The sequence below is a fragment of the Lissotriton helveticus genome, chromosome 5_1, assembly GCF_964261635.1.
Source record: "Lissotriton helveticus chromosome 5_1, aLisHel1.1, whole genome shotgun sequence".
In the NCBI taxonomy this organism is placed as follows: domain Eukaryota; kingdom Metazoa; phylum Chordata; class Amphibia; order Caudata; family Salamandridae; genus Lissotriton; species Lissotriton helveticus.
The window spans coordinates 1,561,377,554-1,561,405,314 of NC_136065.1; the positions used below are offsets into that span (position 1 = coordinate 1,561,377,554).

Below are 27,761 nucleotides of genomic sequence, written 5' to 3' on the forward strand. Positions count from 1 at the left end.
CTGAAGATTCTACTCTCAGGCCGACTGCAGGATCAATGATTTCTTAGTACTTGATGATTCTTCCCGGGTTCTGACAGCTAATTGGTGACCTACCCGTTCGCTTAACTCGTACGTTTTTCTCTTTTTGGGAATTTGCCCTGCCAATCGCCTTTTCAATTAAAATTTCCGAGATGTAATTCTTCGCGATTGCTACCCTACTTACCACAGAATCTATTTCCCTGCCTTCATGTACTGCCTTAATCTAATCCTCCTCAGCATTACATAAATTATGTTCAAGAGCTGTCATTTTTAACCTCCTTTCTTTATTAAGCTGGAAAGAAAAGCGCATAGTTTCGCCCCTAATGCAGGCCTTCAGGGTATCCCACACTACGTCCACTGTTGCAGACCCCATATTTTCGGGCAGGAAAACCGGAATCCATGTAATCATATGTTGACAATATCCTTTGTTATGCAAATGTGCCTTTTCAAACGTCCATGTGTTTAGCAAAGGTTTATCTGCGCCACACGTAAGGCTGAGCATTAATGGATTATGATCCGAGAGGATTCTTGGTAATTTTTCTATTTGACACCCTGATTTTAATGCATTAGACATAAACATATAAACCAGCCTTCCGTGCCTTGAGCGTGGGTGAGAAAAATAGGTATACCCGGGATCCCCTGGATGTTTCGCTGTCCATCCATCTACTAAACCATGTATCCCACACGGTTGTATGTTTATAAAACGCATTCCGTTGCAACGCATGCCTTAACCACGCATGCGTTACAACGGAATGATTTTTTAACGCATAACCTTTTCCTCTAATTTTTGCGTGGTGATTTCGTACGTCGTTAAGAGGAAACAGAAGTTTTTTTCCGTTTCCTCTTAAATGACGACGATTGCCTGCATAATATGACGTGATTTCAGGTGAGGTTTTTATTTGGGGGGGGGGGGGAGACCCCCCCAAACCCCCCTTGTTTAATTTGAACCTTTACCACATATGCCTTTACTACATACCTTGTAGTAAAGGTATGCGTGGTAAAGGCTTTCATGTTAACCACGCATGCGTTGTAATGCATGCGTGGTTAATGTATTCGTGGAAACGGCCGCGTTGTAGTGACCGTTTCCCATCCCACACATATCTTTTAGTGCTTGAAAAACTTTGTTTCTGCCCACGAAATTTAAACTCTGGACCAATAGACCAGTCGCTAGGTAAGTGAATATTTAGATCCCCACACACTATCAATGGAAGGGGCCAATGCACAAGTTCATCAGAAACAGTGATCAGCACGTCTGGATCGTCACTAATATTTCCATAAATGGTGCAAAGTGTTAGTTTATTCTTCCCGTTATTATATCCACACTCCGCTATAACATATCGTCCAGATTTGCCCGCAACTGATCTTGAAAACTGCAACCCTGCCCCTTTTGCTAAGATCGCCACCCCCTTGGTACGTGATCCTTGTGTAGTGGCGGAAATGAGCCGGTATCAGAGTGTTTGAAGTAGATGCTTTTGTGCCCCCTCGATATTTGTTTCTTGCAGACAAATAATATTGGCAGATGAAAGCTTGAGTCCCTCTGCCACTTTCAGCCTTTTCTTTACATCATTGAGGCCACATATATTCATTGAAAGTATTTTTAGTTTAGCCATACCAGTTGTTTATTATTACACAATGAATGTTTTATATATTGCGTTCTTAAACGGGAACTGCCACCCAATAATTTCTTTCTTTATGTTTCTCTGTGTGTATCTCAAACCCCCAATAAACACCTTTGGACTTGGTCTCTCTCACTTGTGGGTGCAGCGCCCAGTGAAGGACCTGCATGTAGCGCAGCCGTTCCGTCTCTGGTAACATGTATTCCTGTTTAAAGAGTGGGAGCTCGTGTATGGTGTTGGTGGCGTCCCACACCTTCAGGGGAACTCTCGTGACAAATAAGGCGTATAAGTTAGCGGGCCACTGAGCTTTGCGTAGGAAGGGAATTTCCTGGAGTGGGCGCCCTGCTACTGCCTGGTCCTGGAAGAGCCAGTGTTTGTCCGACTCCCACTTGCTCCATTCCACCAGATAGCGTAGCTGTGCTGCCTGAAAGTATTTGCGCAGATCCGGTATCCCCAGTCCCCCGGCCTCTGGTGCCAGAGTGGATAGTGTCCTCTTTAGTCGGGGTTTCCGACCCTGCCAGATGAAGCGCGAAAGATCTGCCTGCGTTTGCTGAATCCAGCCCAGAGGTGGCTGTAGTGGTAGCGCTCTGAATAAATAGAGAATCTTGGGGAGGACGTCATTTTGACTGCGGCAATTCTGCCCAGCCAAGAAAGGGTGCTGTGTCTCCAACGTCTCAACTCCTCTTGTAACTTCCCATGGAGTGTGGCATTATTGGCCCTCACCATGGCCGTCGAAGTAGGGGCCAGCTGGATCCCCAGATACGGCACGAGGTCTGACGTCCATTGTAGCGGGAAGAGGTCCTGCAAGAAATTTCTGGTGGCGGGAGCAAGGGACAGATCTAGGGCTATGGATTTATCTAGGTTCATTTTGAATCCCGCAACCTGTGCGAAGGTGTCTATCTCCGCGATGCAGGCCGGGAGGGCTGTTCGTGGATTCTCTAGTGACAGTATGACGTCATCTGCGTGGAGACTGATAGTGTGGGTGAAACCGCCAAACTTCACCCCCGTTGCCGCTGGGGTCTGACGGATTCTCTGGGCGAATGGCTCCATATATAATGCAAAAAGGAGGGGCGACAGCGGGCACCCCTGTCTCGTGCCTCTCTCGATGGAGAAGCTCTGCGAGCTGTAACCATTCACGCGCACCGCTGCCGTAGCGGATTTGTAACAATGAAATACGAGGGAGCAACATTTTTCTCCAATACCGACTTTCGTTAGGACCCTTTCTAGGTATGGCCAGTGTACACGGTCAAATGCCTTTTCCGGGTCCACCGCCAGCATCAACCTCTCCCCAGGGATCCGGGAGGCTTTTTCTATGAGATGGACGATTCGCTTGGTGTTGTCCACCGTCTGTTGTCCGGGGATAAACCCCGCCTGGTCTGGATCTACGAGTCCCGGCAGGTGGGGGGCCAGTCTAGCTGCCAGGATCCCGGTATATAATTTAAGATCCACATTCAGGAGAGATATCGGCCTATCGGAGCCGCACTTGGTTCTATCTTTTCCCTGTTTGGGAATGACTGTAAGGGACGCCCGCAGGAGGCCAGGTGGAATGGCGCCTGGAGCTGAAAAGGAATTGAAGAGGCGAGTGAGAATCGGTGCTAGTGTCGTGCAAAATGTTTTGTAAAAGAGGGACGTGTAACCGTCCGGCCCTGGAGCCTTCCCATGTTTAAGTTTGGCAATGGCGGAGATCACTTCCTCTATGCAGATATCCCTGTCTAGGAATTCCGCCTGTGATGGAGTCAGTCCTTATTTTCGGCGGAGGAAAGGGCTAGAAATTCTCCCCTAAGTACAGTCTTCATGGCAGCCCATGGGTCGCTAAGGAGGTGTCGGTGTTGGCGTTGTGGGAAAGGTAGTCCCGGATAGTGTCCTGGATGCGCGTCACCACCGCTTTTTTGTGCAATAAGGTGTCTCTGAGGCGCCAGACCCTGGGTGGGGTGTGATATCGGTGGCAGCTGGATTGTGGTAAATACTGGCGCATGGTCAGACAGGGAGATAACTCCTATCTCCGTCTTGGTGGCTAAGGCGCACACAGGCCCCGTGACCAGGAGATGGTCCAGTCTAGCGTACGTTTTATGCGCATTGGAGTAGTACGAATATTCCCTATCCTGGGGGTGTGAACGGCGCCAGAGATCATGAAGATCAAGGTCCGCCAACTTGTCCCTGCATTCAGACGAGAACATACCAGTTTGGGGGGTGCGCTGGGCAGACCTGTCCAGGACAGTGTCGAAGACCATGTTCAAGCCCCTCCCCCCAAGGACGATGTGTCTGTCAGGCGTGCCTGTAATGTCCGCCAGGGCCGAGTGCAAAAAGTGTTCCTGGTTCTCGTTAGGGCTATATAGGGACCCAACCGTAAACGCGAGGCCCCCTATTCGAAATCGGTATGCCAGCAGCCTCCCGTTCAGTTCTGCGCATTTGTGTAGAACCTCCCCTTTAAAGTGCCGTGCCACCAGAATCGCCACCCCTGCTGTCTTGTTGTGACCTGAAGAAAAGAGTCGGGAATTTGTGTGAACGGAGTCGGTGGCAGTCGCGGGCAGCAAATGAGTTTCTTGTAATAAGCAAATGTCTGCGTGAGTGCTTTCTAAGTGGGACAGTATCGCGCGCCATTTTACTGGATTATTTAAGCCCCGAACATTAAGGGACAGAATCTTAAAGGTTGTTGGTGGCATGTGGGACAGTGGAGACTAGAATGCCGTTTCCCTGCCGAAGCGGCGTTTGGCGTGGACTCGTACCCCCTATAACTGAGACCTGCTTAGAGCACTGGACGACCCACCCCCTCCCCAACCCCCCCCCCACCCGGTGCCCACCCTAACCCCAACTTCAGAATCCTCAGCCCTCTCCCCCAACTTCAACCTCCATCCCCTCACCCCTACCCCAACGTGAAAAAAGCGAGTGCAAACCATAGTCTTGGGCCTGTTAGAACAAAGTCCAGGTCCGTAGCGTGTCGTCATGTAAGGAAACGTGGCAGTGGCAACCCCTCTGGCTCCCCGGCCCGTCCCACCCGTCAAGGCAATGCGTTAAAGGTGTCCCCCTAAATTCGAGGCCTCTTAGGGTGCAGCTGTGGTGTCCTTGACCAGCTCCTGGACGGCCGCTGCTTGCTCCTGGGCCATTGTCTCTGGGTCAGGTTTGAGGTGCCATTTCGATTGGCGTCGTCGCCGAACTCGCTGCCAGCCATCGCGGTTGTGCTGTATGGGCCCATCCCGCGACCTGCGTGGGGAAGCCTCCCCAGACTCCTCGTCATTCGGCAGGTCGATTTTCAATAGAGCGCATGTGTCACTAAGAGAGCGGAGTTGGTGCAAAGACCCCTGCCATTTGAAAACAAGGCGAAAAGGATGACCCCAGGAGTATGGCATCTGATTGTCGCGCAGAAATGTCGTGACCACTTTGAAAAATCGCCTCTTCTGCAGCGTGATGGCCGATGAGTCCTGTAACAGAGCGATGGAGTCGCCCCGGAATTGCAGAGGTTGCTTCTGGCGAGCTACCTGTAGAATCTGCTCCTTCAGGGGGATGTCCGGGAGGTATGCCAGGATGTCTGGTGGTGGGGCTGGTGCACGCCTCGTCAGGCCCACTCTGTGTGCACGGTCGATGCGGATGACGAGTTCAGGTGGTTCCCCAAGGATATCTCTGAAGAGGTCTTGTAGGTAGCAAGTGATGCTATTCCCCTCCGCCTTTGACGGCACACCCCGGACCCGAATGTTGTTTCTCCGGGAACGGTTCTCGAGGTCCTCCGCGTGTGCCTGTAGGTCCACTTGTTGTTCCTGAAGGCGGAGGACCACCTGCTGAAGGTGAGCTAGCTCTTCACTGCGGGTATGGTCAGCGTCTTCGACTGCGGCCACCTGCTCTCCCAGCCCGTCAATGTCCCTGCGTAGTTCTCGCTGCTCTCCAGCCAAGTCCTGCTTCAGTGTTTGGAAATCTTCCCGCAGGGTGTTAAAAAGGGATTCCAGGAAGGACCTCGTAATGGGCGCCTCTTCTTCCTCTCGATGTTGCCCTGTGGCGTCGGTCGTTGGCGAGGGGGGCGCCTGTGTTTTCCCCCATTTAGGGACGTTTTTGCCGAGCATGTCGGTTATCGTGCGATTGCCTTTGCGCCCCCCGCAAGCCATACCGCTGCCGGGTTCAGGGATCTTGAGGGCCACGGGCCCTGTGTCCTTCGGGGGGCCGCACACGCCAGCACCCTAGTCCGTCTGGAGAGGGGGGCGACCCCCGAGAGGAGTCAGCCGGCGGGCGCTTCTTTGGTGCCTGGGCTTCTGGGATCAGGGCCGCCGTGGCGTGGATAGTAGGTAAGTCGGGAAGCAGTCCGGGGCAAGGCCCGCAACGTGCGCAGTCACCATGGGGAATCTTAAGTCCCCCTTCAGCGTCGGCGGCGCCCGGGCGTCCCACTCCGTGACCGTGCTGTGGCGCCAACCGCGAAGGGCAGGGCTCCCCGGCTCAGCAGCAGCGCGGTCTCCACGTGCTGGGTGTATGGGTGTCGGAGGGCCAGCCGGGAAGGTCCTGCCCCCAGACGTGCAGGCCGAGGACCCGTCCCTGCCGATTTCAGTCTAGGCCCGGCGCCGGGGACTAAATTTGGAAGGCCCCCTGTGCAGCGCGCGCAGGCCTCACCGTCCGCCGCCGTCCATCAGGGGCGCACACACCAGGGGGGGATCCGCCTCGAATTGAAAAGTCTCTCTCCCTCCTCCCGGAGTCTGGCCCCCGGGTCCGCGCTGTAGGCGTAGTTCTACCCGGCACCGGGGTTAGGCCCAAAGCCGGGGGCTCAATTTTGGCGACTGCCCGCTGTTCACCTCCGTCGGACGTACAATGTTCCCATGCCAGTCGTCGCTGGGTATGGAGCTTCGGCACTCCGGGGACCGGCCACTCCAGTCGGGTCCACAGCTAGGGGTTCTCGTTCAAGGGAGGGCGGTCGGTGGAGTTCCTCCCAAAGCTGGGCCGGTCCCGAGACCGCAGGGCCTCACTTCAAGGTTATGAATAAGGGTAAAAGCCCAGGCAAAAAAATTACACAGTCTGACAAAAACAGGTAAAAATACACACCATAAGGAGATAGGGACTCAAGAAAAATTGTATGATAAATTGAAAAATTTAATTATATTGATAAAAAATTGATATAAACATATTCATTCAATACACATAATTAAAACAAGTTAATTAAAAAATTGTTATGTTGTATGATTTTTTAAATCCTATACTGTTACTCTAAAGAGTATACATAGATCACGGGATTGTTTTCAACATAATGATAATGCCCAGAAATTGTGGAGGATGCTGATTCCTGTCGACGCGTTTCGACACACCCTTTCGTGTCTTCCTCAGGACAATATCAGCAAAATTCTAAGGTTTAAGCAAAAAAGAGTCACTACATCTCCTTTAGTGTGTCACAATAGATACCTTATTAATCCATACAGTGGCATTAGCATCTATCGTCAGACATAGAAAAGATATATATATATATACACATAAATACACAACATGATGCATCGCTCATGGAATAGTCTAGGCACATATTTTCCTATATACATATATGTACAGAAGATTGTAACTAAAACATCCATATAAACAGATACCAAATTTTACTATCTATATGGCTAGAGAAAAAGAGAAAAAAAGAGAGTAAAGAAAGAATAACAAGAAAACAATAAAAAGGAGAAGCACAAACAAGACGGCTAATAAGAGAGATAAGAAAAAGAAGAGTAGCAAGAGAGAAAAGAAAGAGATGCCATTCTTTTTGCCTTTTTAATTATCGCTGTTTATTAACCCCTTCAGTGCTAATGACAAGGGTAACTCGTCATGGAGTTTCCATTGATTTCAATGGAAATTCAATGTAAATCATGAGCATGCCTTAGCATCCAAGTGGTTAATGACAAGGAGATATCCTTTCAGATATGTATCCCAGTACGACCTTCCCAGGGGCATAAAAGTACTTTTTATAGAAAAGGGGAAATTATTGATTCATCAAAAAGGATGTCAGGGAGGCCTGTCATTTTGGACTATTATCTTAAAATATTTATTAATTCCTAAATTTTACACTAAAGTTGTATTATCATTCTGAGGGACAAACACCTTTATTATTTAGACAGCCTACACTTCTTACCTTGGGAAGAACTGGAAATGCCTTAAATAGAACTGGAAATGCCTTAAATCAAGGAGCCACGAATCAAAAGGCCATGAAGTTGTAGACTTTATTTTAAATGCTAAGAAAAAAATAAGTAACATAAAATAAACTGTAATTAGATACAAATTAAAAGTGGAATATTGCCTGAACTATCATGTTTGTCCACAAAGAAAGTTATTAGATATTAAACGTGTACCTATCAAATGCGATGATTGAAAGTACTCCAAGGTTCCTTAATTCCGTGAGTTCTGCGTAATCCTTAGTTAATTTTAAAAATAATTCTCATTCAATAAATGCTGAAAAGACAGAAATAAGCCTCGTTGGGATCAAAGATATGTTCTTACTGAGGCATAATGAGTAAAGCATATACATTATGTCCAGATTTAACCGAAAATTACCTGCACTCATGTGTACACATATTCGAGTTGCAGCGAGCGGTGAAAAGCCGGCTACAGGTCCCGAAAAACGGAGATAAAAACGGCACGGTCCTTTTCTTTTATCCTAATGCAATAGATACATACATACGGCTATTGTTAGCAAACATCTGACTTCATGTCGATATTGCAAATTATCGAAAGAACACAGCGTTAGGGATACCTTTTTAGCAAAGCAGGAACAGCGAAAGAGGAAATCCTTCCTTTCCAGCCGTTAGAGTTCGCTAAAGTTTTTCGATGCGCGGGTGTTGTTTAGAGAGCCGTTATGGATAGCCTAACAAAATAAAAATCATATGTATATATAGAAGTATTATTATGGGATGGAGAACGGCACCGATTAAAAACGACTTGGGCTAATTTGGAAGATAACACCCAAAATAAACAGTTGCCCATTTATAACGTACCGTTTTGGTGCTTGATCATGCAGCAGAGTAACGGGGACCTGATTCATATCCGGAGGATTCGGGTGTTTGAAGCACGGACGTTTTTATACTTCCGCCTTCCCTAGAGTGTTCACAGGTGCGTTACCTTTCTCTCTTAAAGGGCTCAATACCTTTTTCTCTCTTCATGAGGATGTAATAGACAGAGAAAAGATATTTACTTTTTCTTATGTGACTCGTTCTTTCTTTCTTTCGTTAAACGTTATGAACACATAGGCTCTTTATATTGGAAGAGCGCTGCAAGAGTTTTGTATATATAGAAAGGTCAGGCAGGCCCGGAGAGGCCAGGTCACCACCGGGTACAGCGTCCGGTGAACCCCAGCGCCCCCCAGGACCAACCGTCACTGCCGGGCTCCGATCCCCGCCTCCGGGTGCGCCGGTGCACCCCTCCGTTCTCCGGTCGGATGCGAGACAGTGGTCCGACACGCAGAGCGTTTCAGGCCGTTGCCGCCATGACAGTCGCTCTTCGCCTGGTGCGTCGTGGAGGATCAGAAAGGGGCTCCGGCCTTCAATTCCTTCGCCAGAAGCCGGGCAGACGCTTCTCGCCGCGTTGCCGAATGCAGGAAGGTGGAATCGGTGAGTTTTAAGGGGGTATTCTGCTAATAATAGGGCAATACGGGGGTTCAGGGCCGGGGAGCGGCTGGAAGGATGTCTGATCAGGTCGCCATCTTGGCCACGCCCCGCCCTTGGAAATTTAGATTGGTTCTGTGTTTGCTTAGACTGGGTAAGGGGGAAGCGGTGGGCTCGTTGAACCTCTCTCTCCAGTTCCCAGTTTTGCAGTTCTGGGAGGGCTGTTTTAAGAAGTCTAATTTCATACCCCCTTGGGTCATTGCCTGTGGCGCCTTCGGGAAGCCCCAGGAAGCGCAGGTTGTTTTGCCTTGATCTATTCTCCTGGTCCTCGACCTTGGTCAACAGGTCCTGTATAATTGCTTCTTGCGTTTTTCCTTGCTTTTGAAGGCAGGTGACATCCTTCTCTAGATGGTCAGTTTGTGTTTCAACTGACACCATCCTTTCTGATATCGCTAGACAAGTGCTTCCCACCTTGTTAACCGCACCTTGCAGCTTTTGGATGGCTATATGATGCTTTTGAGTGTCTATTTTAACATCTTTATGAAGTTTCCTTATGGAGCTTAGTATATCTTTCAGAGACGGCTCGGTCGCTTCTCCTATTCCATCGTGTTGAGAGATGTCCCTAGTTGAGTCCTCCCCACTTTCTTGAGCCAGTGCTATTTCCTTTAATTTCTTAGGTTTTAGGTTTTTTCGTGTATTGATTCGCTCTGGATTGCTTCCCTGATCAGTGGTGTCTTCATAAGTTGATTTGTTTAATTTTTTATTCCTTATTTTTCGTTTCTCAAGTTTTTTCCTGGGTGTAATTCCTTGCCCAGGATCGCTCATTTTCCTAGTATCCGAACCGCCTGATATTTCTGGGGTTGATACATCTTGGTCTTGGCCTTGGTTAACATCACTTGCCTCACTGGAAGTCGAGATGCCAGTTTCGTAAATATCTGCATCAGATTCATCTGAGTGTGAATTAATTTCCAGGGAGAGTAGTTTGTCCAAGGGAGGATTCTGAATTAAATGAGCGTTTTATCCCTGGAACAAGTTTTGGACTTGCCCCGCCTGCACCACTCTGTCGTTGAGTCCTGACTCACTGGCTCATAACTTGGCCCTGTATTCGCCTCCACTTTGGATATTGGGCTAAAGATATTTAAAATACTAGGCTGCGAGGTAGTTGATTGCCCCGTCAATTTTGCGTTTGCTTTCAAATCCTTAATGGTTTGTAGCCGCTTTGCTTTTTTGACCATTAGTTCCGTCTCTTCGGTATCTTCAGAGTCCTTCTCTTTCTCCTTCTCTTTCTCCTTAGATCTCTCCTTGACTTTTTCTTTCTTTTTCTCTAAATCCATGCCATTAGCTTTAGCTACATTTTAATCACTCTTATCATCCTTTTTAGACTTTTCATAGTCTCCTTGTAGCTTGCAGCTGCTCATGTTTTTGCATTTAACTTTGTCCTTCTTTTTCTCTTTTTCTAGGCCCCTTTTGTTACCTCTCTCCTTCTCCTTTTCTTTATCTTTCCCTTTATTTTTGTCTTTATCTTGTTCTTGATCTTTATTTTTAACTTCCTTTGCTTTTGCTCCTCTTGTCTCTACTCGTCTCTGAGTTGGCTTTGATGACTTTGATGTATGCGCATTATCCACCTCCGGTGCGTCTTGTGCCTTTTCATTAAGTTCAGCTTCTTCAGTGCATTGGTCTCCTGTGTCTTCCACGCTCTCAGATCGTGGCATAGGTTGGTCAAATACCAAGCTTTGATCACATAGCTCCTTCTGGTTATGTTGACCACTCTCCCCCCCTTCCAATATCCATGTTATTCATTTTCTCTGTCTCTGCCTCTTTTAGCCTTGCGTTCTGTTCAATTACATTTGCCAGTTTCAATATTTTCAATGCGATCAGTGCGCTCAATATGATATATGGATCATAAGCGTGTATTTTACGGTTTAATTGACAGAGCTGATTCAATCTAATAGTGCTACATTCAAGTTTTCGTTTTTTTTTTGCCTGCTGCTTGTCAAGTTGCATGCACTTAATGGGCGCCTTACACCTAATTGTAGTACTCGTAGCACATGAAAGGAAAATTTCGCTTTTGACCCCCACCAGCCGCTTCCATGAGGAGATGTTCAGGCAGCGAAAATAGCTCTCTTGAGGTTTCCACCGAGGCCCTCTTCGCATTGTAAGTTGTTGCTTTAAGAGTAGGGTCCGTTTTTTTTACCCTCCCGCTTTTTTTTTTTTTTAAGCCTTCAAAACAGACGCTGTAACCACCGAGCAAGTGATTGGCAGCAGAGCGGTGACGAGAACAGAGCCTTCCCAGCAGAGCTTGTAACACGGCTGCAGACAAGGGTAATATATCGGTAAACTCCGCAGTTAGCACCACGGTAAGCGGTACACTCCAACACCCCGGACTATCTCTCAGCGCTGCCCAGGCACTTTAGATCTGAAATGCTGCATATAACTGTTACAGTCCTATAATTTTTATCCTCAGCAGAGCACTGAGGCCACCGCCACCGCCATCGCGTCGCATCTTACCTTCCACCAGGGCACCAGGGCGTTCGCAGGTAGTTAATCCACAGGTAATCCACGGATAGCAGCAACAGTGCGTGAAGAGAGGAGAAAGGAGTAGAGTCGGGGGGGGCGAGAGGCAACCGTCGACGAGTGCTCACTAGTGTCCACAGGTACCTGCCTGTATCTGTAGTGACCGTAGGGTCCGTGATACCTCAAATGTCAGATTTCAAACCATAAATATGCCCAGGTTCAAATCATCTTACAGACCACTTCCTTGTACCGTAAAAGGTTTTCTGTTTAGTTCGTGCCATAAAAGTTTTTTTTACCCCAATTCAATCTCAGTTCAGTATATCTAAGCAACTCGGTTGAACCGATCCGAACCAGCAGGTTTAACCCTCATCATCATCATCTTCATGCAGGGCTCAGGGCAGGGTTCAGGAGCAGGAAAGTGCTCAACCAGCGACTACACATCCCGACGCCATTTTGCCTCTGTAGTTATTTGCACCTCCAGTTTAGGTTTCAATGTTTCTCCACATAAGTGTCGTACCCGCTTTGATTCCTTGTCAATTATATGTCTGTTATATCCCCTCTTTTGGAATCTTGGTTCTATGTCTGACAAAGTGTAATTAAAGTCAACTTCTTCACTACAGTTTCTCTGCGGCCTGTCCCTACAATAACAAAAGGAAAGTTGTAACCATAGAGCGACACATGCGTACGTCAACCTGCGGAGGAACGTCAGAATAAATTGCCAAGAACAGTGCATAGAATCAGAGCACAAACATCACCGTGGTCCCAAACAAGGAAAACGTCATTACTCACTCTGTCCGGGAAGGGAGAACTGTATCCAGAACTGTGCAGGGTGGGATAATCCTCTCCTCCGAGTCCTTAATAGAATTGAAACTTTCTTTTAGGATAGCTAGGAAATTTTTCATTCTATATCCGGACCGGAGTCGAGGATTATGCTAGTTTAAAGCTTATTCACCACGAGGTGAGCCATATCTAACACTGGGTTAAAATAGAACCATTTGAAGGTAGAATCAGAAGACGAGTCAGCCGCATTTAGGATGTCCTCCAAACGGACCCCCAAACCAAATGCTTTTGAGGCCATTGTGCACCGCGGTAAATAAGCCCCAAAGATTCGAAGGTCAATCTCCGCCTCCTGCATTACCCACCTGACACACCTAGCAATGGTGGGGGAGGAGACCGCCTTAAATGGTGTTCGCAAAGCGATGAGGAGTTGGCACTCACCTGGGGCGCGAAACTCCACGGTAAGTTCTCATATGCTTTCAGGCATTGAGTGGAGTGGTGTGGCTCACTGGTTAGAGGCGGCAGACCCGGAAGCAGAAGTCGGCCCGGGACCTGGGTTCGATTCCCGACTCGGCAGGGCCCGGGACCAGGGTTCGATTCCCGACTCGGCAGGGTCGTGGACCAGGGTCAGCGGACTCGATAATTCTCGCCTCGGTGCCTACTCTAACCAGGGGTCCCACTCGGCAACTCTGGGCATTAGCTTGCCTAATCTCCACAACGGCCCCATCAACGCCGGGGATGCCTGGCTCCACCTTGGGGATTCCCAGCAGAGACCATCCCACAGGGAAAGCCAGGACGGGTTCCCCAACGGTATACAGCGCCAGGACGCCGACTGGCAACAGTGCGCTTTACAAGTATACACATTACATTACATTTTTTGTACATTACAACGACACATAATTTGGATAAATCGGGAACTCCAGGTAAGTTATGACTCTGGTATGGCACTTTGTCGGTCTGTGTAGTGTTGACGTCCCTCCATTGGGGAAAAAAATCCTACCCTTTAATATCCAAAGCCCGAACATTATCGAGTCTTCAGTATATGAGGCAGGGCAGCATAGCTAGTATACCTGAAAGTTCTTTCCTTTAGAGAAAACTGTTCAAGTTGCCAGTAAAGGAATACATTGACAACCTGGTTGCCATCCCAAAGTGCTGAGTAGCAAGGATCCGATGGAAGGGAAAGTCTAATGCCCTGTAACAGGCGACACACAAGAGGGTGCTCCCCAATCGCTGTCCCGTTGACTGGGACATGGCCATCCGAGATTTAGGTCTGGAAGGCGTTCACCTATCTGTTGGCCAGGCCATCCGAAGCCAAGTGGGCCAAAAAGTTGAGGACGTGCACTACATCTACAGCCATGGGAACGAGACCCCGTTGCACACACCAACGGGTCCATCTACCCCAGGCAGAGCTGTACCTCTTGACCATGCTATCGTCCCAGGCCTTTGACATGAAGCCCTCAGCGTTGTCCGAATGGCCCCGAACCGACCGTCATCCCTTGTAATCCGTCACGCCATGAGTCAACGACCCTGCCTGAACTAACGGAACTTGATTTGGGATTGAGGAGTAGATCTAGACGCAGGGGGAGTGGGATTAGAGAAGCCCAGGAAAGTTCCAGCAGAACTGGATACAAACTTGTGATCTCCAAATGGGAGTAATCAGAACCAATTCAGCCCCTTGGCTCCTGACCTGCGCCCAGGTTCTCGTGATCATTGCAAAGGGTTGGAAGGCTTACCCCTTCTCCCGGTTCCAATCCTGGAGGAACGCATTTGTGGCCACCGCTGGGGGTCTGGCCTCCAGCTGAAAAAGAGAAGAAGCTGGTGGTCTAGCCCGGAGGCAAAAAGGTCCACTGATAAAGGAGACCATTGTTCCTGGAGTGACACAAAGACTTCTGGGTGCAGTTTCCAAAGGCTGGAGTCCCAGAAGTTGCAAGACTGGAAGTTGCCGTCCTGGTTCTCCTGTCCCGGCAAGTATTAAGCTGTGACCGATATCGGTTGATCCAGGCAATACTGCCAAAAGCTGGAGGCAAGTTCCAAGAGCGCTTTGGAGCGGGTGCCCCCTAGCTGGTTGATATATCGGGCCGCTGATATGTTGTTCATCCTGAGGAGGACACAGGAGTGAATGGAATATTTCGTCCAGCAACGGACCGCGAAGGAGCCTGCCAGAAGTTCTGGACAGTTGATATGCAACTCCTGTCCATGTGGAGACCATAATCCTCCCGTGGAAAAATCGCTGCATCTGGCACCCCAGCCTGCCGGCATCCGACTCTATACCAATGTCCGTCGCGCAGCCAAAAATAGCTCAAACATTCCAGGCATCCTTATGCGTGACCGACCTTCATATCTCTTCTTGAGCCTCCACGGCAAGCAGCACTTTGTGAGAGTAGGGAAAGAGAGCAGGCCCACCACCGAGCCATCTTCGACCCCTTCCTGGACTCAGAGTGAACGAGGTTGAGTCTATGACAAAACCTAGAAAGGTCACCCTCTGCTAGAATCAAGAGGGATTTGGTCTTGTTTATTACAAACCTCTGGCCTGTGAGTGGTCTACCGCAGTTTGGAGATGAATGGACAGCTTCCGTGGGCACTGGCCCATGAGGAGAAGATCGTCCAAATACACTATCAGTCTTATTCCACGACTGGTTTGAGAACCTTTGTGAAACACCATGGAGCCGAGGAGAGTCTGAAAGGCAGTGCAGTGAACGTGAACATCTGGCGAGGCCAGACAAACTGGAGGAACTGATTGTTGGGCTGAAAAGTCGAAATAGAGGGGTAGGCCTCCTTTAGATCCAAACAGACCATTCAATCCAGTGGTCGAAGGACATCTCGCACAAGGTGAAGTGGCAATAAATTAGCCACTCCTTGAATTTGCGGAGGTTGATGACTGGTTGCGGCACTTCTTTGGCTTTGTCGAGCAGAAAAAGGTTGCTGATGAAATCACAAGTATGAGGCATAGCGGGAGAGAGGGCTCCCTTGGAGAGAAGATATCTCCTTGTCCACGAGTGCGGCCTCCTGACCTGAGATCCAAATAGACCGTGGCCTGATAGGGAGCGCCGAAAAACTCTTATGTGGAATCCTCTGACTGTCTGGTATACCCAGGCATCCCCTGTTATAGAAGTCCAAGCCTGGAAAAATTTGCAAGTCGCCCCCTATCCTTAGTCAAGAAGAACACTCGCGGGGCTTGAGGTAGATGCGGCCCCCCGGAATCCTCTGTCTCTTCCACGTCGACCTGCTGTCGGATAGAAGTTCCTAAATCGGGTCTGATCTTGATATTGGCCTTGCTGGGAGCCTTGCCCTCTGGGCGGATACTGATTTGAAGAGTGGCTGGTCGAGCGACTCTTACCTCGACTGGCACTGTGGAAAACACGAGATGGAAACACTTTTTTGATTGTGGATTGGGCTTTATCTAGGGAGGTGAACGTGCTGACAAACTTCCCTACTTCTTTCACTAACGGCTCCCCAAAGAGCCTGCCTTGTGCAATAGCACCTGCCTACGAGCCCGCCAGGTCCCCCAGCTTGGGGTCAACCTTAATCAAAAGGAAGTGACGTTGTTCTGTGGATAGTGCACAGTTTGTGTTTCCCCAAACAATAATTGCCCTCTGAGGCCATCCCAAAAGGGTGTCAGTAGATATCAGGGACCCAGAGAGCTTGGCCTCCTCGGCCATTTCCAGAATCTTTGTAAGGATGCCGAGGGTGTTTAGGAGTTTGTCCTGGCACGCCTGCACAGACCTGTCAGTCCCCATTTTTGGGTTCTTCATAAACCTTTGAAGAAATGTGGCCATACGCGCATACATTTCAGGCATAATGGCCTCCTTCCCCTCCAATGAGGGGAGAGAACACTCTGCCCACACTGCAGGGCATCCGATATGCACAATGACCCGATCGCCCGCAATTAACGCTACAGACCAAGCGGGCCGATCTCAATTACAGACCCCTACTGGGGTGTCTCTTCTCAGGCGGCAAGGTACCCGCAAGACCGTCGGCGGGCAGCTTTTCCTCTTCTTTGAGGAATTTGAAGCTCATGCGCCACAGTCCTACTCGCGCCGCAGCACCCACTGGCGGTGGGAAAATCCCATCGCAGGAGTCGCACTAACAATGGCTGCGAAGGAGCGCAAAGCGTTTCTGCGTTAGGGGTTCAAACAAAAGAGACTGCAACGGCTGAAGTGCGGTAAGCCGACAAACGAGCGAAAGCTGTAACGCGCAAGCTGAGCGAGTCGAAATATTAATCTACATTAAGCGCAAACCATTTCATAAAGCAAGAGAAAGAAAAAACACTTCTCTGCTGTGTAGCAGCGAAGAAAGAGGCTCAAGGGATAATGAAAAGCGACTATAATGGACATGTTGGGACCTAATTGGTCACCACAGGACTGGTTTCCCATTAGTTATTTTTTTCTACTATATTCCTTAAGCTTCATGGGAATGGTAGTTTGTGTTGAAGTTTATTAAATGGCTGCTATGAAAAATAAAGTGAAGGAAGAAAGCATAATCCTCGCCTCTGGCCCCAACTCTTCCTCTTTTTTTACCTTAATCTTTTGTTTCTTTGTATTTAGTGTATACTTTATACTATTGATTTGATATCTGGCACTTTTGTACCAATCCTCCTGATTCTCGACTTATGGATGAATAGAAAGTTTCCTGCATACCAGGTTAATATAGATGCACTTGAATTAATACTTCTTTTACTATACTTTTTCTCCTCACTGTGGGGTCTGGTACTATTGGCTAGAACTCCGGCATGTTAGGGAGTTTCGTTCAATCCTGTGTCAAACATTTTCGTGTTTGAATATTCATTACATATGCGCTGTGTTTATGGTCTCTATTAGGATCTATATTCAAATTTTATATATAATTTTGACTCTAGTCTCATGCTATATTTATATACTGTTTATCTAGTCGTGTGTTTATGTTTCCACAATTTTTGTGCACCCACATTTCAGTTTATGGTTATCCACATTGTACATTGGATACACCACGATTGTCAACTGGATATTTTGAGCACTTTTTCCCAAAATTTCTTAAACGGTCTTCTGCCCTTCACTCTCTTTATCGGACACCAATGGTGGGTGAAGGTCAGTGTTAGCTTTATATACTCCTGATTGGTTTTTGATATTTTTTTTTATCTCAATGTCCACAGCCCTGAGGAAGTTGAGGTGTTAAGTACCTATCGACGAAACATGTATTGGCTGTAAAGTTCTATATTGGCTTTACCATAATTTACTGGTTGGAATGCATACTGACTGTGAGAATTTCTACTAGCCCAATGTGATTATTTTGGACACCACCATCTTGGCTCGAACAGAGCAATTGGATTAAAGTGGATTCTAATCTATTATTACTGGAATTGAGACTGATTTTCTAACTTTTTTGAGTGCTCGGATTTGCTTGCTTACATATTCTGTCCTTCCTTTTTGGGTTCATAGTAGGGTTGTTTTTTGGCAACCAACCCTCTTTTTCTTAGAGCACCACAGATAGTTGTGATTTCTACCTTCCCCATATATATTGCTGAGCGCCTTTTTAGGGCTCGCTGAGTCAGCGCATGTGCTGCTCTGCGAGACCTTTTGTAGTGTGCTTTTAAAAGTGCTTCCCCAGGCTTCTGGTGGCCTAGCGCTTGCGTTCATGTGCGCGTGCACGCGCACAGCCGCCAGCTAGCTCCATGTTACTCTCTCTCTGTTAGTTTGCTTCCCTTCCCTCTACCCACCATGTTGCTCCCCTTCCCCCACGCATTCCCTGCCCTCTGTTGCTTCGGCTGCTCTCCTATTGCTCCCCTCTCCCGTGGTGTTTGTAATCCTTCCCCATGCGTTGCCCCCTCGCCCTCCACTGTGCTCGGCTAATAGTGATTTACTTGCTCCTCCCCCTCCTTTCATCCCTTTCTTGCACCCTACGTACGACCAGTTGCTCAGAAATAACCTCCCCCTGGCCCCTGGGCATTTTGTCTCTTCAGCGTGTGATCAAAATGTAACATATAGGAGACCTATTTTCAACCCTGCGAATAATGCATTCCTGAAGCGAATATTAACAGCTAAAAGAGCAAATGTTTTGTTGCTGAAGCCACAATGAGGGTGCAAATCAACAGCGGTTATTAGCTGAGCTCCGACTCTGTGCAAACATCATGGAAGTTGCCTATTCAGGGCGCCGCCGTTCCATGCCTTGCTGACTTTGCCGCTGAGAGGTGTCGGAATCATACTAGGGACGGTAGTTCATTTTATTTACTAATGCTGAATAGCAGCACCACCTTCCACTCCATATATTAACTGCAACAAAGTCTCTGTTAAAAGAAAATACATGGCAACAAGGCCATACTAAGGGCAGATGTCTCGTACACAAATGCTCATGCCCATTAAGGAGCATTCCGTCTCAGTGGCGTTGTGCCTTAGGCAGCTCGACTATTACGCACGTATATCCCTGTAAAAAATAAAGATGCAGACGGTGTTTCTTTCTTTTTTTTTTTTTTTTTCCCCCACAAAGATTTAAAAAGCTTCAGCTCCCGTATTTTGCCATTTGCATTTAGCCTCGTTTTGGCCTTTTTTTATTCCACATAGCATTTTCACGCCAGTGGAATCCGGTCAGGACAAATTAAACCGTGCAATCCAATTCACCGTATTTGTATGTTGGGTCATAATCCTTTGCTGCAAAATCTATGAATATTTTCTGTCTACAAGTTTGCATTGGAAGTATCCTCTGCTGTACATTATCTTCATATTGTAAATACCCAATTTCCATGTTTGTTAATAAGGCCATGAGCTTTTGAGATGTTGTGCAGTATCTGTTTAATATCCTTTCTTAATATCCCTTTAACGTATGGCACAGGCTGTTTATTTTCCACATAATGCATGGTTTCTCCATTATCATTCACCAAAAAGTTTAAATTCATGGTCTTGTGCTTCCTCATGAAAATGATGGCCTTATACAGGCAAAATAAATACTGTACAGAATAAAATACACCAACATGAAGACCGTAATTTATTGCTAAAACAACTAATACATATTTAAAGGTAAGTAACTTTAAAAAGTTGCTGCAATTCAAAATGTGTGGTAAAAAGGCAGAGAGATTTCCTTTTTCCGGGCAATGGCCTATATCCACGCAGGAAATAGAACAATCTGCCTTAATATTTCCTTTATGCTAAGGACGATTGATTTAAAGAAAACATTCAAATGTTGCAAAACGTGTTCTATTTCTTATTTCCGTACTCTCCCTTTCTCACTGCCTGCTGGCTCGATCAGCCGTCTTGTGATGTCACAATTCAAATGTCGTAAGTTATTCAATTTCAGAAGATGTGGCACTTTATTACAGTAATAAAATACATTAGAGACAGTTTGTTTTGCTCATAATCTTTTATTTTATTTCTTTTATTTGCACACTTATACCGCGCTGAGAATCGACTCCCTAAGGAGTATCTCCGCGCCCTTGGCAACATCTTAGATCACTATCCTATCATTTATTTATAATGTCCAACAGGAACTAATAGTTAAACAGGAAAGTTTTTAATTTTTTCCTAAAGGGGAAAAGTTCTTTACATGATCTAAGTTCATAAGGAAGATCATTCCAGAACTTCGGGCCTGCTACTGATAGCGCCCTTCCCCCTTGTCTTGTCTTCCAGAACCTGGGGACAACCAACAGTTCCCGGTCTCCAGATCTCAAAGATCTTGAGGGAATGTAGGGGTGAAATTTTTGAGACAAGTAATTGGGACCATTACCCGAGATGCACTTGTGAATAATGCACCCGGTTTTAAACAACACTCTCTGTTTCACTGTAAGCCAATGGAGTTTGCTTAACAGTGGGTTAGAGGGTGTGCGGGCTGGGGCGTTAAGGACAAGGCGAGCAGCCGTGTTCTGCACCACTTGCAGTCTGGCAATAGTCCCCTCATTTGCGGCTAGCAGCAAACCATTACAATAGTCCAGTCTGCTCAAGACGAGCGACTGAACTAGAGTTTTCCTGGTGGTATCTGGAAGCAGTGGGAATACCCGTCGGAGAAGCCCAATTACATGGAAACAGGAACTCACCACTTGATTGGCATGATGTTTAAGATTGAGTTCCTGATCCAGTTTAACTCCCAGATCTTTCACAACCACCTTGGGTTCGGGGACTGGGCCTAGATCTTGAGGCCACCAGTCAGGGGTCCACAGACGTTTGGCTTCCCCAAAGAGCATCACCTCTGTCTTGGAGACGTTACACTGGAGGAAGTTAGCTGCCATCCAGAATGCCACCTCTTTCATCCCTTGGGAAAAGGAGCTACGTACTTGCGGAGTCATAGTTTTAAACGGAAAGAGGAGTTGGGTATCGTCTGCATACGATACAGGGATGAACCCATGGGATCTCATGATGTTAGCTAGGGGTGCCACGTAGATGTTAAATAACGTTGGGCTCAAGCAGGAGCCCTGTGGCACACCTTTGGAGATCTCCACCTCCTCAGACTGGTAAGGACCCAGTATGACTCTTTGGGTACGTTCTATGAAAAAACTCCTTAACCAGGCCAGCGCCTTGCCTCCCAGACCGATGTCAACTAGTCTGGAGGTCATGATCTCGTGTGACACAGTGTCAAACGCCGCTGACAGATCTAAAAGCACCAGGATAACGGAGTAACCCTTATCCTGTAGCATGTGAAGATCGTCAGCGACGGACAGCAAGGCGGTCTCAGTGCTGTGCCTTGGCCTAAAGCCTGATTGAGAAGGATCTAGTCCCCCCGTACTTTCAGTATATTTAGATAGATGTTGATTTACAAACTTCTCAGTGAGCTTCCCCAAAAAAGGGAGGAGAGAGATGGGTCTTAGGTTAGTCAGGTCGGTCCACGGAATAGAGTTGTTTTTCCGTAAAGGCCGCACCAGGGCATGCTTCCAGTCAGGGGGAACTTCCCCTGTACTCAAGGATAAGTTAACAACCTGTTGAATTCCCACACCCAGATCGTCGCTTAAAAGCGACATGACCCGTGCTGGAATCACATCTGAGGGGCACCCACTTTTTATTTGAGTGGTTAGGGTGGTTATCTCCTTCAAAGATATTGGTGGGAATTCAGTAAGACTGTTATCCTTGTTTCCTGCTATACTAAGGTGTGGCAGACTATCACCAGTTTCAGTGTTATGAGAGGTGGTATTTGAGGTCAAGATCTTAGTATAAATACCTTCAATTTTTCTAACAAAGAACTGTGAGATGTTATTACAGAGTTCCTGGGACTCGATCCCCTCGGTTTCACATGCAGTGGGCTTAGTAAATGTTTGTAAAATTTGGTAGAGGATTTTAGCATTTTTCCCAGCTGCTGTTAATTGGGCCGCTATATGATGTTTCCGAGCAGACCGGATAGCTTTATGGTAGCTTTTTAGGGAAATTCTGTAATTTTCTCTATCCTCAGCCCTGCGTGTGACTCTCCAACGTTTTTCTAGCTTCCTTGTAATTAGCTTTAATTGTCTGAGATCGTCCGTAAACCAAACCTCTTGTTTAGGGGCAGGCCGTGGTTTATATATCCTCAAAGGGACAACATGATTTATGGTTGTAGTTATAGCTTCATTAAATCTGGCTAATGCAGTGGTGACATTGTCGCCGCATTCAGCCCAATTGGGTTCTGTGTATTTACCCCTAAAATTCTCTGATGTTAGTCTATTCCAGGATCTTCTGACATCCGCCATAGTCCTCTGTATTCCCTTTACCCTCTGAATGGAACGAGTGTGGAATTCTATAATAAAGTGGTCAGTCCAGTCCATTTGAATGGGAGGAAGACATTTAATCATTGTAGAAGTGTGAAACCCAAGATCCAATGTATGTCCCGCTATGTGTGTGGGTCCCTGATTCATTTGGTTAAAACCAAGAGTGGCCAGATCCGCCAATAGTGTCTGTGCCTCCACACAGGTATCTATTTCACTGTGCACATTAAAATCCCCTACCAGAATAAAATCTGAGTTTGCCTGTATATAGGGAGCTAGGACTTCAACAAGGTTAAGGGAAAAATTCCCGAAAGGACCAGGGGGTCGATATACCAAGGCTCCCTTTCTGGTTTCCATCGAACTAGGGTTAATAGTGAAGATTAGAAGCTCCATTTGAGAATTGCACACCGTCTCAGTAACCACCACATCCATCTCCTGCCTGTAAACAATGGCTAGCCCACCTCCAGTTTTAATAGGGCGGTCCATCCTTACCCCATCCCATCCTTTTCATTTAACATTTTTCAATTGCTTATACCAAAGTACGACTTGGTCGCCAGAGACCAACATAACTTGACAGGAGACCAGTTGGCACAATTCTATTATGCACAGCGTAGGACCAGTGGTAAATTGCAAGGAAGTAAAGGGTAACACAGGCTAAGACAGGTGCACTTGAGGCTCATCCACAACATGACATGTCTCAAAGCAAAAAGAGAACAAGCATTGGCATAGCCAATAGGTCTCGCCTTTGGGACCTTATAAGTGTTTAATTATCCAGCACAATATCCTTGTTGCAACAACATCAAGTGTTGCATGGCTAAACACTTATACGGTCCCAAAGGCGAGACCTATTGGCTTTGTCAATGCTTGTTTGTCCCTTGTGACCTGGTTACCATAGTATTTACAAGCATTCAATAAAGACTCCAATCTCCGGAGGACGGTAGACATGTCCTGAAGAAACCAACTCCAAAGACTCCGGATACTGGCGGATCCGCGTGCCAGCCCACTGCACCAAACACCCACGACCTGAGTCTGAGTGGCTCACCTGTGCAGTGAAGTCTCCCCAGCAATCCTGACCCTGTAGTCAGCATTGGCTGACCTCTGCGGCCAACCATGACTGCGCCCGCAGTGTTAAACTACAGGCTCTTCCAGACCGCGACCGGCTCCAGTAAGAAGATTCCGATGTCCAAAGGCACCCCTACACCCGAAGGCTCTGGGCCTTGGTGAGCTGAACCGACAAAGCCCCTATGACACCCTACAGCCCAACTTACCTCTGCTGTCGTTGGTTTTCTTCCTGCAACCTCCGGTGCCATACCTGCAGTCTCTTTGCTGTCAGGAAAATCCTCATTGAAAAGCATTTGGCGCCCGATGGTGAATTTGCACCCTGCACCCGGCCGCTCCTGTTCTGCTGGTGGTGTATTTTTGGTGCAGCTTTGTCCCCTGCACCTCCTGTGCTTGTGCTAACCCCCAGATCATGGCCCTTGCAACCAATTTACTTACCTGAAATCAGTGTGGCTCCAGGCACCCCCTGTCTGCATTGGAAATTATTGGGCCGAACTCCAATTTTATTTTTGTATTTATTATTTTTTTTACCTCTTCACTTGCTGCCCCTGTGCCACTGTTGGTGCTGTCTTGGTACCAACCTCACCCCTGGCCCTTGCTGACATTTGGCTCCGAAGACTGAAATTATAAGTTTGATACTCATCTAACCACAATATGGTTGGTTGGTTGATAGCTTTATTTCGATATGCAGGTATCATAAAAGCGTTACACATAGGTATAAAACAGCACATCGTAAATACAAAAAGACTAATTCAGGTTAGGAACAATTTAAAAAAGAAGTACCAGTAATACAAAAAATAAATTAGTTAAAAAAAGAATTAAATTGAGATGGAAAGTCTCTTCAAGCGAATCAGCCAAGCCCATTTTAAAAATTTCGCAACGCCACAAACTATTGGGGAAGAAGTGTCTGATAATAAAATGCGTAGCGCCACCATGTGCTGGCGGGTTCCCAGTTGTCTACAAAGAGGTTTAAGCCAACGATGTCTTGGACGGGAATAATCGGGGCACTCAAAAAGGAAATGTGCCACCGTTTCGCGCCTAGTGGAGCAGAGGGCACAATAGGGTGAAGCCTGCGCAGGCATGTTCCATCTTGAGAGTAGGTCTCCTAGGGGTAAAGTACCCACTCTAAATTTGATGTAAAGTGCCCAATCTGCAGGAATTGTGATCAAATCCAAATAGGGCTCGAAGGCAACCACGTCCCTAATTTTCAGATAGGCAACGGTGGAATTGCAGTGGCGTGGGTTGCTGATCAGCTGGGCAGAGACCCACTCCCAGTATAGTTTTTTTAGGGTTACCTTTGGTGGAGCTGATTTTGTAGTCCAACAAGACCCCAACCCCAGTTCCCCCAAAAGTTTTTTAGTGTCCCTTAACCACTTGATTTTGTGCCAACCACCCATTCCCATTACCTCTGACAGTCCATCCGCATAGGTTTTCAGTTCTGGGACCCTCCATAGGCGTGCCCATAGAAGAAGGGGCCGAAGGCGAGCCTGGTCCATGATAGATTTACATCCCACATCCAGTAGTACCGGGACTGTTGGAGTACTGAGGGGAATGGTCAGAATATCCTTCAGAAATGTGTTCTCTGCCTTAGATAGAACCTCCAAATTTCCTAGGCCCCATAACTCCGCCCCGTATAATGATGCAGTGACAGCTCTGGCTTTGTAAATGTCAATTACGGGGGCAACACATTGTTTTGATGAGTTACGATACTCCCTTAGCAGTGCTCCCCCCACAATATTGTTTTCCCCAAAGGATAACCCCAAAGGATCAGTGGAGAGGTGTGGCTCACTGGTTAGAGGCGGCAGACCTGTAAGCAGAGAATGACCCGGGACCAGGGTTCAATTCCCGACGCGGCAGGGTCTTGGACCAGGGTCAACGGACTCGATAATTCTCGCCTCAGTGCCTACTCTAACCAGGGAACACACTCGGTAACTCTGGGCATTAAGCTTGCCTCATCTCTACAACGGCCCCCCACAGACGCCGGGGATGCCTGGTTTCACCCTGGAGATACCCAGAAAGGGAGCATCTCACAGGGAAAACCAGGACGGGTTCCCTAGGGGTCTACAGCGCCAGGTCACTCGGGTAGAGTAACAGTGCTCTTTACAAGTATCCCACATTTACATTTACATAACACTGGACAGGGTGAAAAAGTATCCAAGTGTCGATTTTTATAAGTGAAAAGTATTTTTTATTAAAAACATACTTACCTGAGTCCTAAAATAAAGTACTAACAAAGTATAATTTTATAAAAATTGGTCTGAATCTCCTTCTTGAGTGGTGTGTCTTTTATTGATCATGTATGTGCAATAAATGTCTTCTGTGTTAGGCCTAAGGCTGATCCCTCACACTACCACTAATCGAGCACTTTGAGTTTTGCCTTGAGTCCTGTACCCTTCTGGTGAAGCCCTGGATTCTGTGCGCGGTTTTACCACCTAGTGATAATATCCTATACAAAACCGGCTTCCTACACCCTGCATGCATGTTCATGGTAAGTCCACAATATGTCTTTTGCAACCAGACCACCACTATATCTAGAATGCTCGATCTGAAACGGGATTCCATACTTCTCCATCTAAAACCTCTTACTGCACCTCCTTCATGTTGAGGGTTAATTACTACACACATGTTTTGTTGCAAGAGCTGGCATATTAGGCTTGTAACAACCCTTTTCTAAAACCAGCTTTCAGCAGGGCTGTGAGATTGAGGATAAACTACTTTCATTGTCTGAATTGATGTTCTATACAACACATATTTAGGCGCAGCATCTATTTAATTTCAGACAGCGTTTCACAACATTGATCGTGGCTACCGATCATCCAGACTGGCTGGTTAGAGTACCCCGGAATTGTTACTGGAGGCTATTATCACAGTAAGACAATTGGATTTAAATTGAAGTAGATCACTCAGATATCACTTCAGAAAAAGTCTTTACAAAGGTCTATGGCAGTGGTGGGCACCCCTGCTCTCTAACCTACACATAGAAAGGCCATGAGTTAGACAAATTTGATGTATTTCTTCTACCTATGTTACAATGCACAGGCTACACTGTCATTGTGGATCAGACCACCATCGGTCTGCAAAGGGCACTTGTTGTGTTCGAAGTAGACTGTTGCTATGATATGTTAGTGTTTAAAGAAAAAACAAAGATAGTTGTGTTTGATTTAAAAATAGTCAAAAAGATTTTGTTTGTATAATACTAAGGTGTAATGGGGCCCTGTGCTTTGTTTTGAGTAGAAGGGAAAGGGCAACATTACATCACATTTCGTTTTACGATGCTAGGACCCTTATTAAGCCCTATTTTAGCTATCATGGCAGCTAAATCTAAGCAAACTTTAAATTATTGGTTAATTTCCTTTCATGGTAAACTATCTCAATGAGCTAAAATTGCACAATGTCGAGTATATGTAACTTTGTATGGGCTGTTCGATAGCAGAGTGTAGGCTCTGATCTGTTTATAATTCAGTCTGTCCAAACAAGTCCAGTATTTTTGACGCCTATTTCACTACTTTACCATCGTCTGATTAAAACTTAGGTCTGCACCTGTAGTCCCTCTAAAAACATAATTTGGGATGACATTTATAAACTTAGTCAGCCACGGGAAGTCTATCTGTAATCACTGATCTATTTACAGCACGGGGAACTCCTGGAATATGTAATTAGCACAACTGCAAGTTAAAGTATTGATTATTAAACACGCCAAATGAATCTCCTATAATGGAAGTTATTTGCTGACTGACCAGAAAAACTCCACGTTGATGATATAATTGTATACTCCAAAGCAAATGCAGATGTTTCAGATCCTCTATTCGTCTTTGCAATAAAAGCATAATCTGTGCAGACATTGATTTGGCCTCTTTCCAGTAGCGAGTTTTACATCTGGATGGACAGAAGAAGGTGATCAGTTGCTATGGTGAATTTGTTCAGTTTAAGAGGTTTCTCTTCCACAGATTAATTTTATTTGTTAGGGTGTGATTACTTTTTGCAGAAGATTAGGACTTTCAGAATCAATAATTGTTTGTCTTTGAGAGTGTTCAATCCACACTTATCAGTGCTTTTTGTTTTAATTGAGGGATTTGTTCGGTTGTAAACTTCCATGATTTTGTGTTACTTTGTCCAAAGGATTTAAAGTATAGCCCAACTCTTTGATGGCTGCCATAACGTTTAACTACCAAAAAGTTAGTCCTAAGTGCACTAAGCCCCAATTACACAGGCCTTAACATAGTCATTGCTTGCTACTCCTTGTAGTGTCTATTTCCATTTGTGCTTTTATTGTATTTCTGTATGTTCTGTGATACTCTTATTTGTTTGTGTGACTAACATGAATTTATTTTTTGTAGTTTAAGGCCAGGCAGATGATATGTGAATAGTTTTAATGTGTTTTTTTTACCTTTTCAATGGTTTTGATTAATCACACACACGTGTTTAAGTGTAGGGGTATGGAGAGGTTGCTAGTATCTGGAACCGTTTTCTGCGAATTCTCAGGTCAGGGGGTGGCATGTGAGCTGACAGTACTTTAAGACGATCTTTTTCCCCCAGAAATGACAACATGTTCTTTTTATCTTCTTTTTAGCTGTGTGGAAAGCCCTTTCGAGTTCGTGTTCACCGTGAGTA

At 46.6% G+C, this 27,761-nt stretch overlaps 1 protein-coding gene across 8 annotated transcripts in view; it reads left to right on the forward strand.

The window, feature by feature from the left end:
• The window catches only part of LOC144755580 (zinc finger CCCH domain-containing protein 11A-like), a 525,975-nt gene that overhangs the window by 73,498 nt on the left and 424,716 nt on the right, over positions 1 to 27,761 (forward strand). For all 8 annotated transcript variants that reach the window (XM_078644672.1, XM_078644675.1, XM_078644678.1 and 5 more), the window contains exon 2: positions 27,721 to 27,754. The gene's annotated coding sequence lies outside the window, so the exon portion shown is untranslated. The remainder of the gene's footprint in view (positions 1 to 27,720; positions 27,755 to 27,761) is intronic.